The 12,526-nt window shown below is 43.0% G+C and overlaps 1 protein-coding gene across 1 annotated transcript in view; it reads right to left on the bottom strand.

Moving 5' to 3' along the window:
- Positions 1–12,526, bottom strand: part of IL36G (interleukin 36 gamma) — a 157,105-nt gene that overhangs the window by 83,464 nt on the left and 61,115 nt on the right. The window contains exon 2 of the mRNA XM_019444847.2: positions 2,537–2,690. The gene's annotated coding sequence lies outside the window, so the exon portion shown is untranslated. The remainder of the gene's footprint in view (positions 1–2,536; positions 2,691–12,526) is intronic.

The following is a 12,526-nucleotide window of genomic DNA, read 5'->3' on the forward strand; positions in this document are numbered from 1 at the left end:
CCACTCATACCGACCTAGTCCCAAGGTCCACGGAGCCATTTGTAGTAAGGTAATCAGGCAGGGGCCAACTCCCACTGTCAGGACTAGTTGAGCAAGTTCCTGAAGAATGTGGCCCTTGGCTGAGATTTCAGTCCTGGGCTTCCCCAGGAGCACAGTGTAACATCCTGCCCTCTCTCTTACTGAACACCCCTGTGGGGAAAACTCCAGGCGGAAATTGGGCACCTACATGGGAGTCTGCAACTTCCCCAGTCTGTGGCTTGACCCTCGGCTAGACTCATTCCTCATCTACAAACTGACTTCGGTAGCTCAATAGGAGAGATCCGAGCAAGAGTTCTTGGGTGCCTTAAGACCACGTGGAGTAGAACCCTGTTAGGCAAGGTCATTCTCTGAACTGAACAAGCAATTTCAGATGGAACTCCCAAGAGGAAGTAAGAAGTGAGAAAGGGCAGGGAACCTACCCACTCAGCCAGAGCAGGCAAATCCACCAGGCAGGAGCCAGGGACACAAACCGCCCACCCAAAGACACTGAACTGAAGACTCTAATATTTCAGGGCCTGCATCCTTTGGAAAATCTGGGGTGAAACCTAAGACAGGAGCCAGCTGGTTCATTTGACCAATCTCCACTCAAAAGTTCTTAATCCTCCACCCTGGCCTGGGACACAAGAGGAACAAGGCAGCAGGGGTATGCTCCAATTGTGGCCACAGGCTAGTGGAGCAGTCTGCCAGCAAACAACAGATGAGAAATCATTTCAGACAGCAAGAAGCAAATACACAGGAGTAATGTGCTAATGAGTAGCTAGAACTTTTTTTTTGGTGTAGAGTCCTGTTCGTTTATTTTTGGTTTTGTTTCCCTTAACTGAGGAGACGTACATAAATATACTGCTGAAGCCCATAGCTAAGAGACCACTACCTGTTTTCTTTGAGGAGCTTTATGGCTTTGGGTCCCACATTTAGGTCTTTAATCCATGTTGAGTTCATTTTTGTGTATGGTGTAATAAAATGGTCTGGCTTCATTCTTTTGCATGTAGCTGCCCAGTTTTATAAAAAATGTGGTATCTATTATATATATTTAAAATATCATAAATGTATATGTTTATTATACGTAATATACATGATGAAATATTACTCAGCCATAAAAAAGAATGAGATCTTGCCATTTGCAACAGCAAGGATTGACATAGAGGATACTATGCTAAGTGAAATAAGTCAGAAAGAGAAAGACGAATACCATATGATGTCATTTATGTTCATATGTGGAATCTAAAAAATAAAACAAACAAAAAATGGAAGCAGACTTGTAAATACAGAGAACTAACTGGCTGCCAGAAGGAAAGGGGTTGTGGGCTGGGTGAGATAGATGAGGGGGATTAAGAGGTACAAACTTCCAGGTATAAAATAAGTTAAGTCACCCATGGGGGAAGAGAAGGGGAAAAAAATAGATACAAACAGAGAGGGAGAGAGGCAAACCATAAGAGACTCTTAAATACAGAAAACAAACTGAGGGTTGATGCGGGGGAGCCAGGGAGAGGGGAAAATGGGTGATGGGCATTGAGGAGGCACTTGTTGGAATGAGCACTGGGTGTTATACGTGAGCGATTAATCACAGGAATCTACTCCCAAAACCAAGAGCACACTCTATACACTGTACGTTAGCCAATTTGACAATAAATTATATTCTAAAAATATTAGATAGATAGATAGATAGATAGATAGATAGATAGATAGATAAAGTCACAAGGATGGAAAGTACAGCATAGGGTTCATGGTAATATTAAAAAACATTGTATGGTGATAGGTGGTAACTACACTTACCACGGTGAGCATTACATAATGTATAGAATTGTCAGATCACTGTGTCGTACCCCTGAAACTAATAACATTGTATGCTGCCTATACATACCATCGTAATTAAAAAAAAAAAAAAAAAAAAAAAAAAAAAAAAAAAAAGATGGCTGGAACTGGAGACAGAGGATGAGATTTGGGGGTCAAAGGAGATCTTGATGAGAAAAACATAAACCAACTTGCCCTCAGTTAGGGGCAAGACTGACAAGTCAAGAAACAGACAGAAAGCCTGTGTGCCAGGTGTGGTAAGCAAGAGGAAGAGGGCTGAGAGATTAAAAAAAGTGCCATCAGGGCTGGCTGTGTGAGCCTCGGAAGGGCCTCAGAGAAGGAGACCCCACCTAAACTAACTAATGACGGCACAATGGGGCATGCTGAGGTCATGGACTTCTGCCCCAAACTCGGAGGCATGGGGTAGCCTATCCCCTAAAGAGGGGCACCTAGGGTCCATCACAAACATAGCTATGAACCCCATGCTCCCTAGTCCACAAGCATCCTGCAACCAGAGACGTGGACAGGCCCCAGCAGGAGGCAAACAATACCGGCCACGTGGACTAGCCAAGAGTGAACCACCCAGGCACTCAAAGCCCTCCCATTATCCCCCAATGCCCTCACAGAACCACTCCTCTTCAGATCATGTCTGGATGTAGAGACCCCAGTAACCATTTCCTTAGGCCTCCCTTTGCACAGTACAAACCTGCCAGATGCCCTGCTGAAGCAGACATCCAGGGAGAGGGAAGGTGAAGTTGGGCTCCTGGATGGGGGAAGGCCAGTGGTGAGGATTCTGTACGGGCAGACAAAATTTCCCTTCTTCTCTTCTAGATTTGTTAGCTGGTCTAATAATTAAATTGCTATAAGACAGATTAACGGGAGAAAAGCAAATTTAATTTCATTTGCATAGAGGCCCCATAAAAATATGAGACCCAAAGCAGTCAAGCAATGGAGCCATTCTGAGCTAGGGAAAAGACTAGGGGCCTGGGGCTTCAGAGGGAAGGAGGACAATTCGCACGCAGATAAGATGTGTGGTTATCAGATGTTTGCCCTCTGAAGCAGAAAAGTCTTACAGATAAAACTTATCTCTGGTAATAGCCCTCTTTCTGGTACAGGCCCCTTATCTAAATTATTTTAGGTAGTTTAGGTATTTTAGGGAGAGGTAATAAGCTGGGTTTTGAGTCTGATTGCCTTCAGCTCAAAATAATCCACATGCCAAAGTAGTACATTTTGAATAACACATTCTATTTCAATTCATTAACCACTTACAACACGCCCAGGTTTCATAGGGGTCAAATATGCCTTATGCCTAATTATGAGGACAGAAATGCATCCCCAGTGATCACCTTCTAAGAGTCCCAAGGACACTGTCTCAGAATCTCCCTCCGACCTCCACCTCAGTTTGCCACACTCACACTGCTGCTGGTGACATTCACTCATTCATTCATTCATTCATTCAAGTCAATCGAATTGTACTGAGCACCGGCTACCTGCTAGGCGCTGCTCTAGTGTCTAGGGATACTACAGTGAGCAAAGGCACCCAGCCCCTGACCTTGGGGACCATTCATGAGGTGGCTGCACTGCTGGGCACACAATGCCTCCTAACTGCTCCTGTCCTATCAGCTCTGGAGAAGGTATATTGCCCTCCTCTAAATCTCTGAGACCACCTTCCTGCCTTCAATGAGGCTTTCCTGAAGGCTTGAGGATGAAAGAAGGGGAGTAAAATTGCCACGCGCAGTGTGGCTACCTCCAGGCCCACAGTCCAGGGCCTCCTTCCATGCCTCACTCTTAGAGTCTCTCAGTGTGGTAGGAACCAGCTCACCCCCACTTCCCCTGCCCCTACCCCCCACGATGGTTTCCAGGCAGGTCCAAGGCTCAGAGTCCTCGCCCCAGCTGCCAGATGCCTAAGATTTACCCCATACGCACCAGGGCCCTCCTCCTGGCCCAGCGTGCCTTCTCCCCAGGATGTCTGACAGTAGGTATCCATTCCTTTCAGGGCTCCAAGCCAGAGAGCAACAATGACCACATGGAGACCCCAGTCCACAGCCCAGTTTGCCAAGGTCAGCCTACTTCTTTCTTACAGTCCCTGGTCCAAAGTGAGGAGACACTCACCACTCACCTCATGCCTTTCCTGATGCTTTCACGTCCTCACTTTGCTCTGCAGTGAACAATCCCTCCAACATGAACCCACAATTTCCCAAACACCATCTCAGTGTGCAGCCCAGAGCACTCTCAGTTCACCGAGAGCCAAACCATGTTTCTCCCCCTCCTCTGACCTGGCCATGTCCCTAAGCGCATGTAGAGGAAAGGGCAGATGACCCCTCCATGGCAGTTTATACACCTCACAACACCTGCCATATTCTGCCTTAAATCGTAGGCATTTGCAAAAATTCCTTGAGGACAAGTACCATGGCTTGTATAGTTTTGTTCTCCTTCCTCTGTGCACCCATAGCACACATGCACCACGAACACAACTTACATGGTGCCTGGTGGGATGAATGATGGAAGTCATTCCAAAAGCTACTTACCCTGACTTGTCATCACCTCTGATTTCATCTTTCTGGACCTCCCACATTCCCAGAGTAATTGGGAAAAGTCCTAAAGAAACACCTGAAAATTGCCTTTTGGGTAAAATGGGAGTGTCTCTCCAGAAATGTACCTCCCAGGCATTTGTGATGAAACATGGAACAGAACACCATCTCTTCCTGGTAATAGTGACAGCTCCTGTCACCTCCCTGTCCCAGAAGACTTCATAAAGAGCTCAGGATTCCCCAGAAAAGTAGATGGACACCGTTCTGACTCAAGCCAGGGTAGCAAGGTGTTCACTGTGCCTTTGCAGAAGGAACTAAACTTTTCCAGGAGGACAACATCCCGGATCAGGCCCAGATCAGGCCGACCTGCTGTCTCTGCTTATCAACAAGGCTGCTGACTGAGGAGCTCATTCTGAGCTGGACATTGTGCTTCTGGTGAGTCTCTGTTTTTAATCCAGGATATTCTTTTCTAAGGAAGTACTTTCTTGTCAGAGGAAGCTAGCTCAAGATGGAAGCCATGAGAGTGGCAGCATGATCACTCCTGGCTTTCATTCATTTGGTCAGCCAACATTCGTGAAGCACTGTCATGTGCAAGGCATGGAAATGAGAGCTATAATCCAAGCCCTGCAACAGGTATGTTAATAGTAAGGGAGGTGAGCAAATAAAGCATGATGATGGAGGTTTGCGGAGGGTGTTAGAGGCTCACAGCACAGAGGAAGGACACCCACCATTTAGCTTGGGAAGGGGCATGTTATGGAGGAGGTAAAGTATGAACTGAGTCTTGAAGGATCAGACGATGGACAAACTACAAAGAGGAGACGGAGGTTCCAGGTTGTGCGAAAGCACAGAGGCTAGAAAGAATATTGCATTCAAGGGACTACAAATAGTTTGGGAAGGTTAAAGTGTGGGGTAGGAGAGGAGAGCAGAGGATTCCATGGTGGACCTTGCCTGGCATGCTCTGGTGCTTGGACTCATTCACAAAGGAGATAGGGAGCCAGTGATGAAATGTGAGCAAGGGCTTGATGTCACCAGATTTGCTTTGTGGAGATATATATCCCTGTGGCTGGTGTACAAGGAATGAATGGATGGATGGAGCTTCCATGGCAGCAATCAAACCAATTAGGAGATGATTTAAATGCCCTAGGTAAGAAGGGAGAAGGGTTTGAATTGACAATGGAGTATGAAGATGGAGAGAAATCTCCAGATCCCAGGCAGTCAGGAAGTGCTCAAAAAAAAGACCTATTCAAACAGCTGATGGTGGTTGATGAATGAATGGATGGGTGAGTCCTTGGGTTGCAGTGACTGGGATACTTTCTGGTGAAATGGCTCATCCAGTGAGAAAGGCAGTGGGGCAGAGGGGTAGTGAAGGGCTTCTCCTTTGTACTTTAAATGTTTGTATTATTTGAAACTCTGAAAATGAGCATGTATATTAACAAAAAGCCTGAGAAGGATGTTTTGTAAATCACTACTAGTTCTAACATACAACTTTCTGCTTGCACGTCATCAGTTAACTTTGATAGATCATTTCTAGAACTATCATATCAAACATCCTCCCTTGTGAAAACCTACTTTGAAAAATGGGTCATGTGAGGCAGCCTCATAGACTCATTACTACATGCTGGAAGATTTTCCAACCCTCTAATGCCACGGAGAAAAAGGAAACCCAAGTCAGAGGTTGGTGAATTCTGGAATACCTATCCATTATATTGGAGTTTGGGCAGAATGTTTATAATACCTTTATACAATCAGACTTCCTCATTCCACATTGCTTAGTAATTAGGGGAGATCAACCATCTAGAATCTGGGCCCCAGACTGGACCATTGAACCCAACAAATCCTGAGTGGCTTGACTGGGAACTTCCTATTTCCAGAAGATAGAAAACTCAGTTACAGCCAACAAGGAGGAAGTGATTGGAGAAGCGAAATTAACTGAACCCTGGAAGGAAATGGCCAAATCACCTTCAATTATGTAATAACCAGCAAGTAGAATACATACACCCCAGGCAGTTTAGGAGAGAAGAATTTCATCATAATTTTAGGAGCAAAGTATTTGTAAGCATTATTTTTTTTTAAGCTGATGATTCCAAGGGTAGTAATACTAAAGGGATTTTTTTTTTTTTTTTGAGAGTGCTATAACAAAGTCTTGAGGAGATAGGAAAAGACAAAAGAAATCAAACAACAGAGCTGACAGGAGCAGGTGAGAAAGTGAAAAGGAATAAGGAAGAAACTCAGAAAAGGGAAGAGAGAGAAATAAACACCCAGTTCGCAAAGTCCCAGGGCGACCCTGAGAGAAGGAGAAAGAAGATAATTCACATAACATGTCACAGCCAGGTGGGATAAGGAGGGAGGACAAGGGAACAGAGTTTACCCTAATCCTAAAAGGACAGTGTGGAAACATTTATGGGCAGAGTTGCCAAGATTCATGAATCTGCCAAGCCAATGTCATTTAGAAGATAATTGGATCATTGAGAAAGAGGTCTGTGCACTGTGGACAGCACAAGATGGGATTTAAAAAAAATGTGTGTAACAATTAACACAGTGATTTGGCTCAGTGATTTAAAAAAAAAAAAAAAGAATCTGGTTTAGGTTCAACCAAACCATGTTTGAGTCATGGTTCCAGCATTTACTAGTTGTGTGATCTTAGATAAGTTATCTCTGTCAGCCTCAGTTTTCACATAGGTGAAATGGGTCATACTATCTGCCTTAAAGTTTATTATAAAGACTAAATAAGACAATGAAAAGAAGCACCTGGTACGTAATAGTTGCTCAATAAAGGACGGGTGGTTTTTTTTTAAGTATTATTTCTAAGTTTACATCTGAGAAAAATGATTTAATACAATGGTATAAGACAGGGGCTTGCATCCTATGACCTGAAAGATAAATCCAGTTAAGCTCATTCATTTACATGTTTTCTATGGCTGCTTTCTTACAATAATGGGAGACTTAAGTAGTTGCAACAGAGACCCCAAGACCAACAAAACCTAAAATATTTACTAACTGGCTCTTTATAGACAATGTTTCCAGACTCCTAGTATAAGCGGCACTAGAGCCCTGTGTTTGGGGCTGACTGTCTTATACCCATTATGTGCAATAAAAGATATAGAGTAGAAATGCCTGGCATCCCCCTTACCTACCAAAAGGGCTTTTGCTACTGAATCCAAAGGAAAGACAAGTTTCCATTGGCCTCTCAGAGGTGGAATAATGACTCAGTCAACAGGGAGAAGCCTCTGCAGACCATATGCCTCACCAGACCCAGTGGCCTGCCTATATATTTGAGTCCTCCTTGTTCTAGACCAAGCAGGGAAATGGCCCATCCCTGGAATCTGCCTATCTGCCCTGAGTACCTGGATCCAAGAGTGGGGCAGGCCCAATGGAGATGATGCTATACAAGGAAGAGCAGAGGTCTCAAAACTAAAATCACACTCTCCCAATCTGAAATAATCACTGAAACAGAAAGAAAAGGAGAGAAGTATCCATGGAGACTGGCATGGCTACACAGGACACTGTAAATACTTTCAGACACCAGAAAGACCCATGGAAATGGTGGAAAGAAATGACAGACTCTTTTTTTTTAATGTTTATTTTTGAGAGGGGGGAGGGACAGAGAGAGAGGGAGACAGAGGATCCAAAGCAGGCTCTGCGCTGACGGCATACCATGAGATCATGGCCTGAGCCGAAGTTGGACGCTCAACTGACTGAGCCACTCAGGTGCCCCCAAAATGAAAGACTCTTAAGAATATTGGAAGTCAATGCCAAGGATGAGATGGGACTTGGCAAAAATGGTGGGGACAGTCATGCCTTAATGCTGTTCTGCACAAGAGAGTCAATAAGAAAGAAATGGCCCATGGCAGAGAGTAGATACTACAATTAAACATGATAATATAAGAACTAACCCATGATTATTTGGGTTGTCTTCGTGTTTAAAATGATTAAAGACGATTGGGTGAGGCCAGGTGTGATAAGAGAGGCGAGAGGCTTAATATGAGACATAAGGTGGCACCAAAGCACCCGCTCTGACTAAATGCCAGTCTCCTGTCTTGGAAAGATGACCAGCACAGAGGGCAACGTGCAGTTGGTAAGGGCTTGAATGACTCAAGAGATGAATCTTCCCACTACATCCTGGCATTGCCAACTCCCCACTTCTGCTTGTTCCATTTTTGTGGGCCTGCATTGCCATCTACACCACCGTCACTCTTCTAGGTCCTCCCCCAGTGCAACTATTTCTGTAGTAAGTTTTCCGTTTATTAGGGACTTGAAGGAAGTTCTGTGGCCTGACTAGTCTTCTTGGAGAGACAGGGTTTGATACACGTATTGTGCAATATGCCTGCCTGACACAATAAGAGGTTTCACTTCCTAAGATGGTCAGGATGCTGCCAGGTTTGGGGTCCAGGCTATGGGGCTGGGATGAGACATGGCAGAACTGTAGAAACTACTACGTCAAGGGGCATTGCCCCATGGCTCCAAAATTTCCCTTGAGCAAAAAAGAATGGGAACTCATGCAACCTGGATGCTAGAAGATAGAGAAGTAGATTTGAGACTCCCGACCTCAATCTCAAGTCCTTAGAAATAGAATGGTTTAACTCACAAATGACGCTTGAGTCTCTTGCATACCTCCCTTTCTGTCACTGGCTTTCACCCTCCTTCACTCAGCTTCTAATCACATCAACAGGCTGAAGGCATCTCTGTGTTCTCTGTCAAGAGAGCCCACAGAGCTATCAGACCACCGGGTCCTGCTGACCCCAGCATAAAGACTCTGAGGAAGGTAGTAATTCCTTCAGTGAAGTTTGGGGACCAGTGTTAATTTGTAGAGTGAAGACTGTGGAAGCAAAACAGAAATGTCCATCAGGTTCCCTAGACAGGACCTCTAGCATGTCTGCAAAAACAGCCATTCAATTTTATGAGGGTTCAGAGTTGAGAACTGACTATTGCTTACCAAACTCACAAGAAATTGATGCACTGAACAGGAGGCAGCTTTTAGATTCCCTGTGGAACATACAACTTACCAAGGATGGCATTCTTGTGACCACCTTCCTGATATCAAGGTATTAGGATCCTAATTAAGATTCAGAAGGCTGCTTGGTGAGCCAGTTTGTTGAGTGATCCTTGCCCCACAGTAAGGTCTATTTCCCTCCTACCTGGAAAAGTCAGGAACTCTCTCCTACGGACAACATAGAGCAAGCACAGTACCTGGCACATAGTAGGCACATACTTATTTGAGGGAAAACTGTCAAATTCCTGCGCACCCATGCAGGCAGCAAGTTTTACTGTCTCAGTTTGCATGCTAGGCACTGTGCTAGACCCAGCTTTAAGAGTTCACAGCTTCCTGGGGCACCTGGGTGGCTCAGTCAGTTAAGTGTCTGACTTCGGCTCGGGTCAGGATCTCATAGTTTGCGAGTTTGAGCCCCGCGTCAGGCTCTGTGCTGACAGCTCAGAGCCTGGAGCCTGCTTTGAATTCTGTGTCTCCTTCTTTCTCTGTCTCTCCCCACTCACACTCTGTCTCTCTGTCTCTCTCCCAAAAGTAAATAAACCTTAAAAAAAATTAAAATTAAAAAAATTTTAAAAAGAGTTCACAGTTTCCTAAGGGAACCAGATAAGCCAGCAAGGTTTCAATTCATTGCCATAATAAATGTTATAATATAGACGTGCCAAAAGAAGTGGGGAAGGCCCCATTCCTAGATTCCATGCATAGTTTATGACCTGTCATTCAATCATTCTACAAATGTGAGGGCTACCCTGGGCAGGCATTCTGCTGGTCTCTGAGTTAAACAAAGTTTTGATAAAGAAAAAAGAATCCCATTTACAATAGTATCAAAAACAATAAAATAAATAGGAATAATTTAACCAAGAAGGTGAAAGACCTGTACACTGAAAACTTGAGACATTGATGAAAGAAACTGAAGAAAACCCAAATAAGTGGAAAGATATCCCATGTTTGTGAATTGGAATAATTAATACATTAAAATGTCCATACTACTTAAAGCTATCTATATATTCAATGCAACAACTATTAAAAATCTAGTGGCATATTTTACAGAAATGGAAAAAAAATCCTAAAATCTGTAGGGAACCACAAAAGATCCTGAATAGCCAAAGCAACCTTGAAAAAGAACAAAGCTGGAGGCATCACACTTCCTAATTTCAAACTAAACTACAAAGCCATAGTAACCAAAACAGTATGGTACTGGCATAAAAAGATATATAGAACAAAGGAATAGAATTGAGAGTCCAGACATAAGCCCATGCATACGTGGTCAGCTAATATTTAACAAAGGAGTCAAGAATACTCAGTGTAAAAAAAGATAGTCTTTCTAATACATGGTGTTGGGAAAACTGGATATTCACATGCAAAAGAATGAAATTAGAGGCCCCTAACTTGCACCATTTACAAAAATTAACTCAAAATAGATTAAAGACTTAAAAATAAGACCTGAAACTGTAAAGCTCCTACAAGAAAACATAGGAGGAAAGCTCCTTGGCACTATTCTTGACAATGGTTTTGTGGATATGACACCAAGAACACAAGCAACAAAAGCAAAAACAAACAAGGGGGACTATGTCACCCTGAGAAGCTTTTGCACAGCAAAAGAAACAATCAAAACAAAAAGGCAACCTCCAGAATAGGAGAAGGTATCTGCCATAATACAGGTAAGGGATTAATATCCAAAATTTATAAGGAACACCTATAACTCAATAGCAAAAATAAACAAATAAATAATCCAATTAAAAAAATGGGCAGAGGACCTCAATAGACATTTTTGCAACAAAGAAATTCAAATGGCCAACAGCTACATGAAAAGATGCCTAACACCACTAATCATCAGGGAAATTCGAATCAAAAGCAGAAGAGATATCACTGAGGATGTAGAGAAAAGGGAACCCTAGAGCATTGTTGGTGGGAATGTAAATTGGTACAGCCACTATGGAAAACAATATAGAAGTTACTCAAAAAATTAAAGATAGAACTACCACATGATCCAGGATTTCCACTTCTAGGTATATAGCTAAATGAAATGAAATCACTATCTCACGCATTTGCGTTCACAAATTCATTGCAGCTTTATTCACAACAGCCAAGACATGGAAACAACATACATGTCAACCAACATATGAATGGGTCAAAGATATTTTATATGACACACACACACAAACACACACACATACACACACACAGACAGAGAGAGAGAGGAATATTATTCAGCCATAAAAAAAGAAGGAAATCCTGCCAATTGTGACCATATGGATGGACCTTGAGGGCATTACACTAGGTTAAATAAGTCAGACAGAAAAAGACAAATGCTTTATTATTCCCCCTATATGTGGAATCTTGGAGGAAGAGGAGAAAAAGAATAAGGAGGAGGAAGAGGAGGAAGTAGAGAAGAAGAAGGCAAACTCATAGAAACAGAGAAAAGAATGGGGAGAGTGTGTTTGGTCAAAGGATACAAACTTCAAGTTACAAGATGAATAAGTTCTAGGAATCTAATATACAACATGGTGACTATTGTTAACTATTCCATATCATATACCTGTACTTGAAAATTGCTCTCAGGGTAGATCTTAAATGTTCTCACCAAAAAGGATATATACACATAATTACATGAGGTGATGGATGTGTTGATTAACCTTAGTGGTAATCTTTTTTGCAACATATATGTATAGCAAACTGTTGTGTTGTACGTCTTAAACTTACACAGTGTTATTTTTGAATTATATCTCAATAGATCTGGGGGGAAAAAAGTCTAATAACTCTTGGAGATACCAAGACATATAGTTGCAGCTAGATAGTCTTATAAAAACAATAGTCCAAGGGCGCCTGGGTGGCTCAGTCGGTTAAGTGTCTGACTTCCACTCAGGTCATGGTCTTGGGTTTGTGAGCTCGAGCCCCACATCAGGCTGTCTGCTGTCAGCACAGAGCCCACTTCGGATCCTCTGTCTGTCTCTCTCTGTGCCCCTCCCCTCTTCATTCTCATTCTCTCTCTCCCCCCAAATAAATAAATAAATAAATAAATAAACTTTAAAAAAATAGTTCACATTTCAGAGTTAACAGAAAAATTATTTTGAGCAGAAAACATCTTATCTGCATTTTAAGAAGGAATTGTGCTCCTGAAAGCTTGACTTATTCACAATCTTTTCAAATACATTCTCAATCCAGGCTCATGCACTGTTCA

Source organism: Panthera pardus, unplaced genomic scaffold (genome assembly GCF_024362965.1).
Source record: "Panthera pardus isolate Hobbes unplaced genomic scaffold, ASM2436296v1 HiC_scaffold_26, whole genome shotgun sequence".
NCBI classification, from domain to species: domain Eukaryota; kingdom Metazoa; phylum Chordata; class Mammalia; order Carnivora; family Felidae; genus Panthera; species Panthera pardus.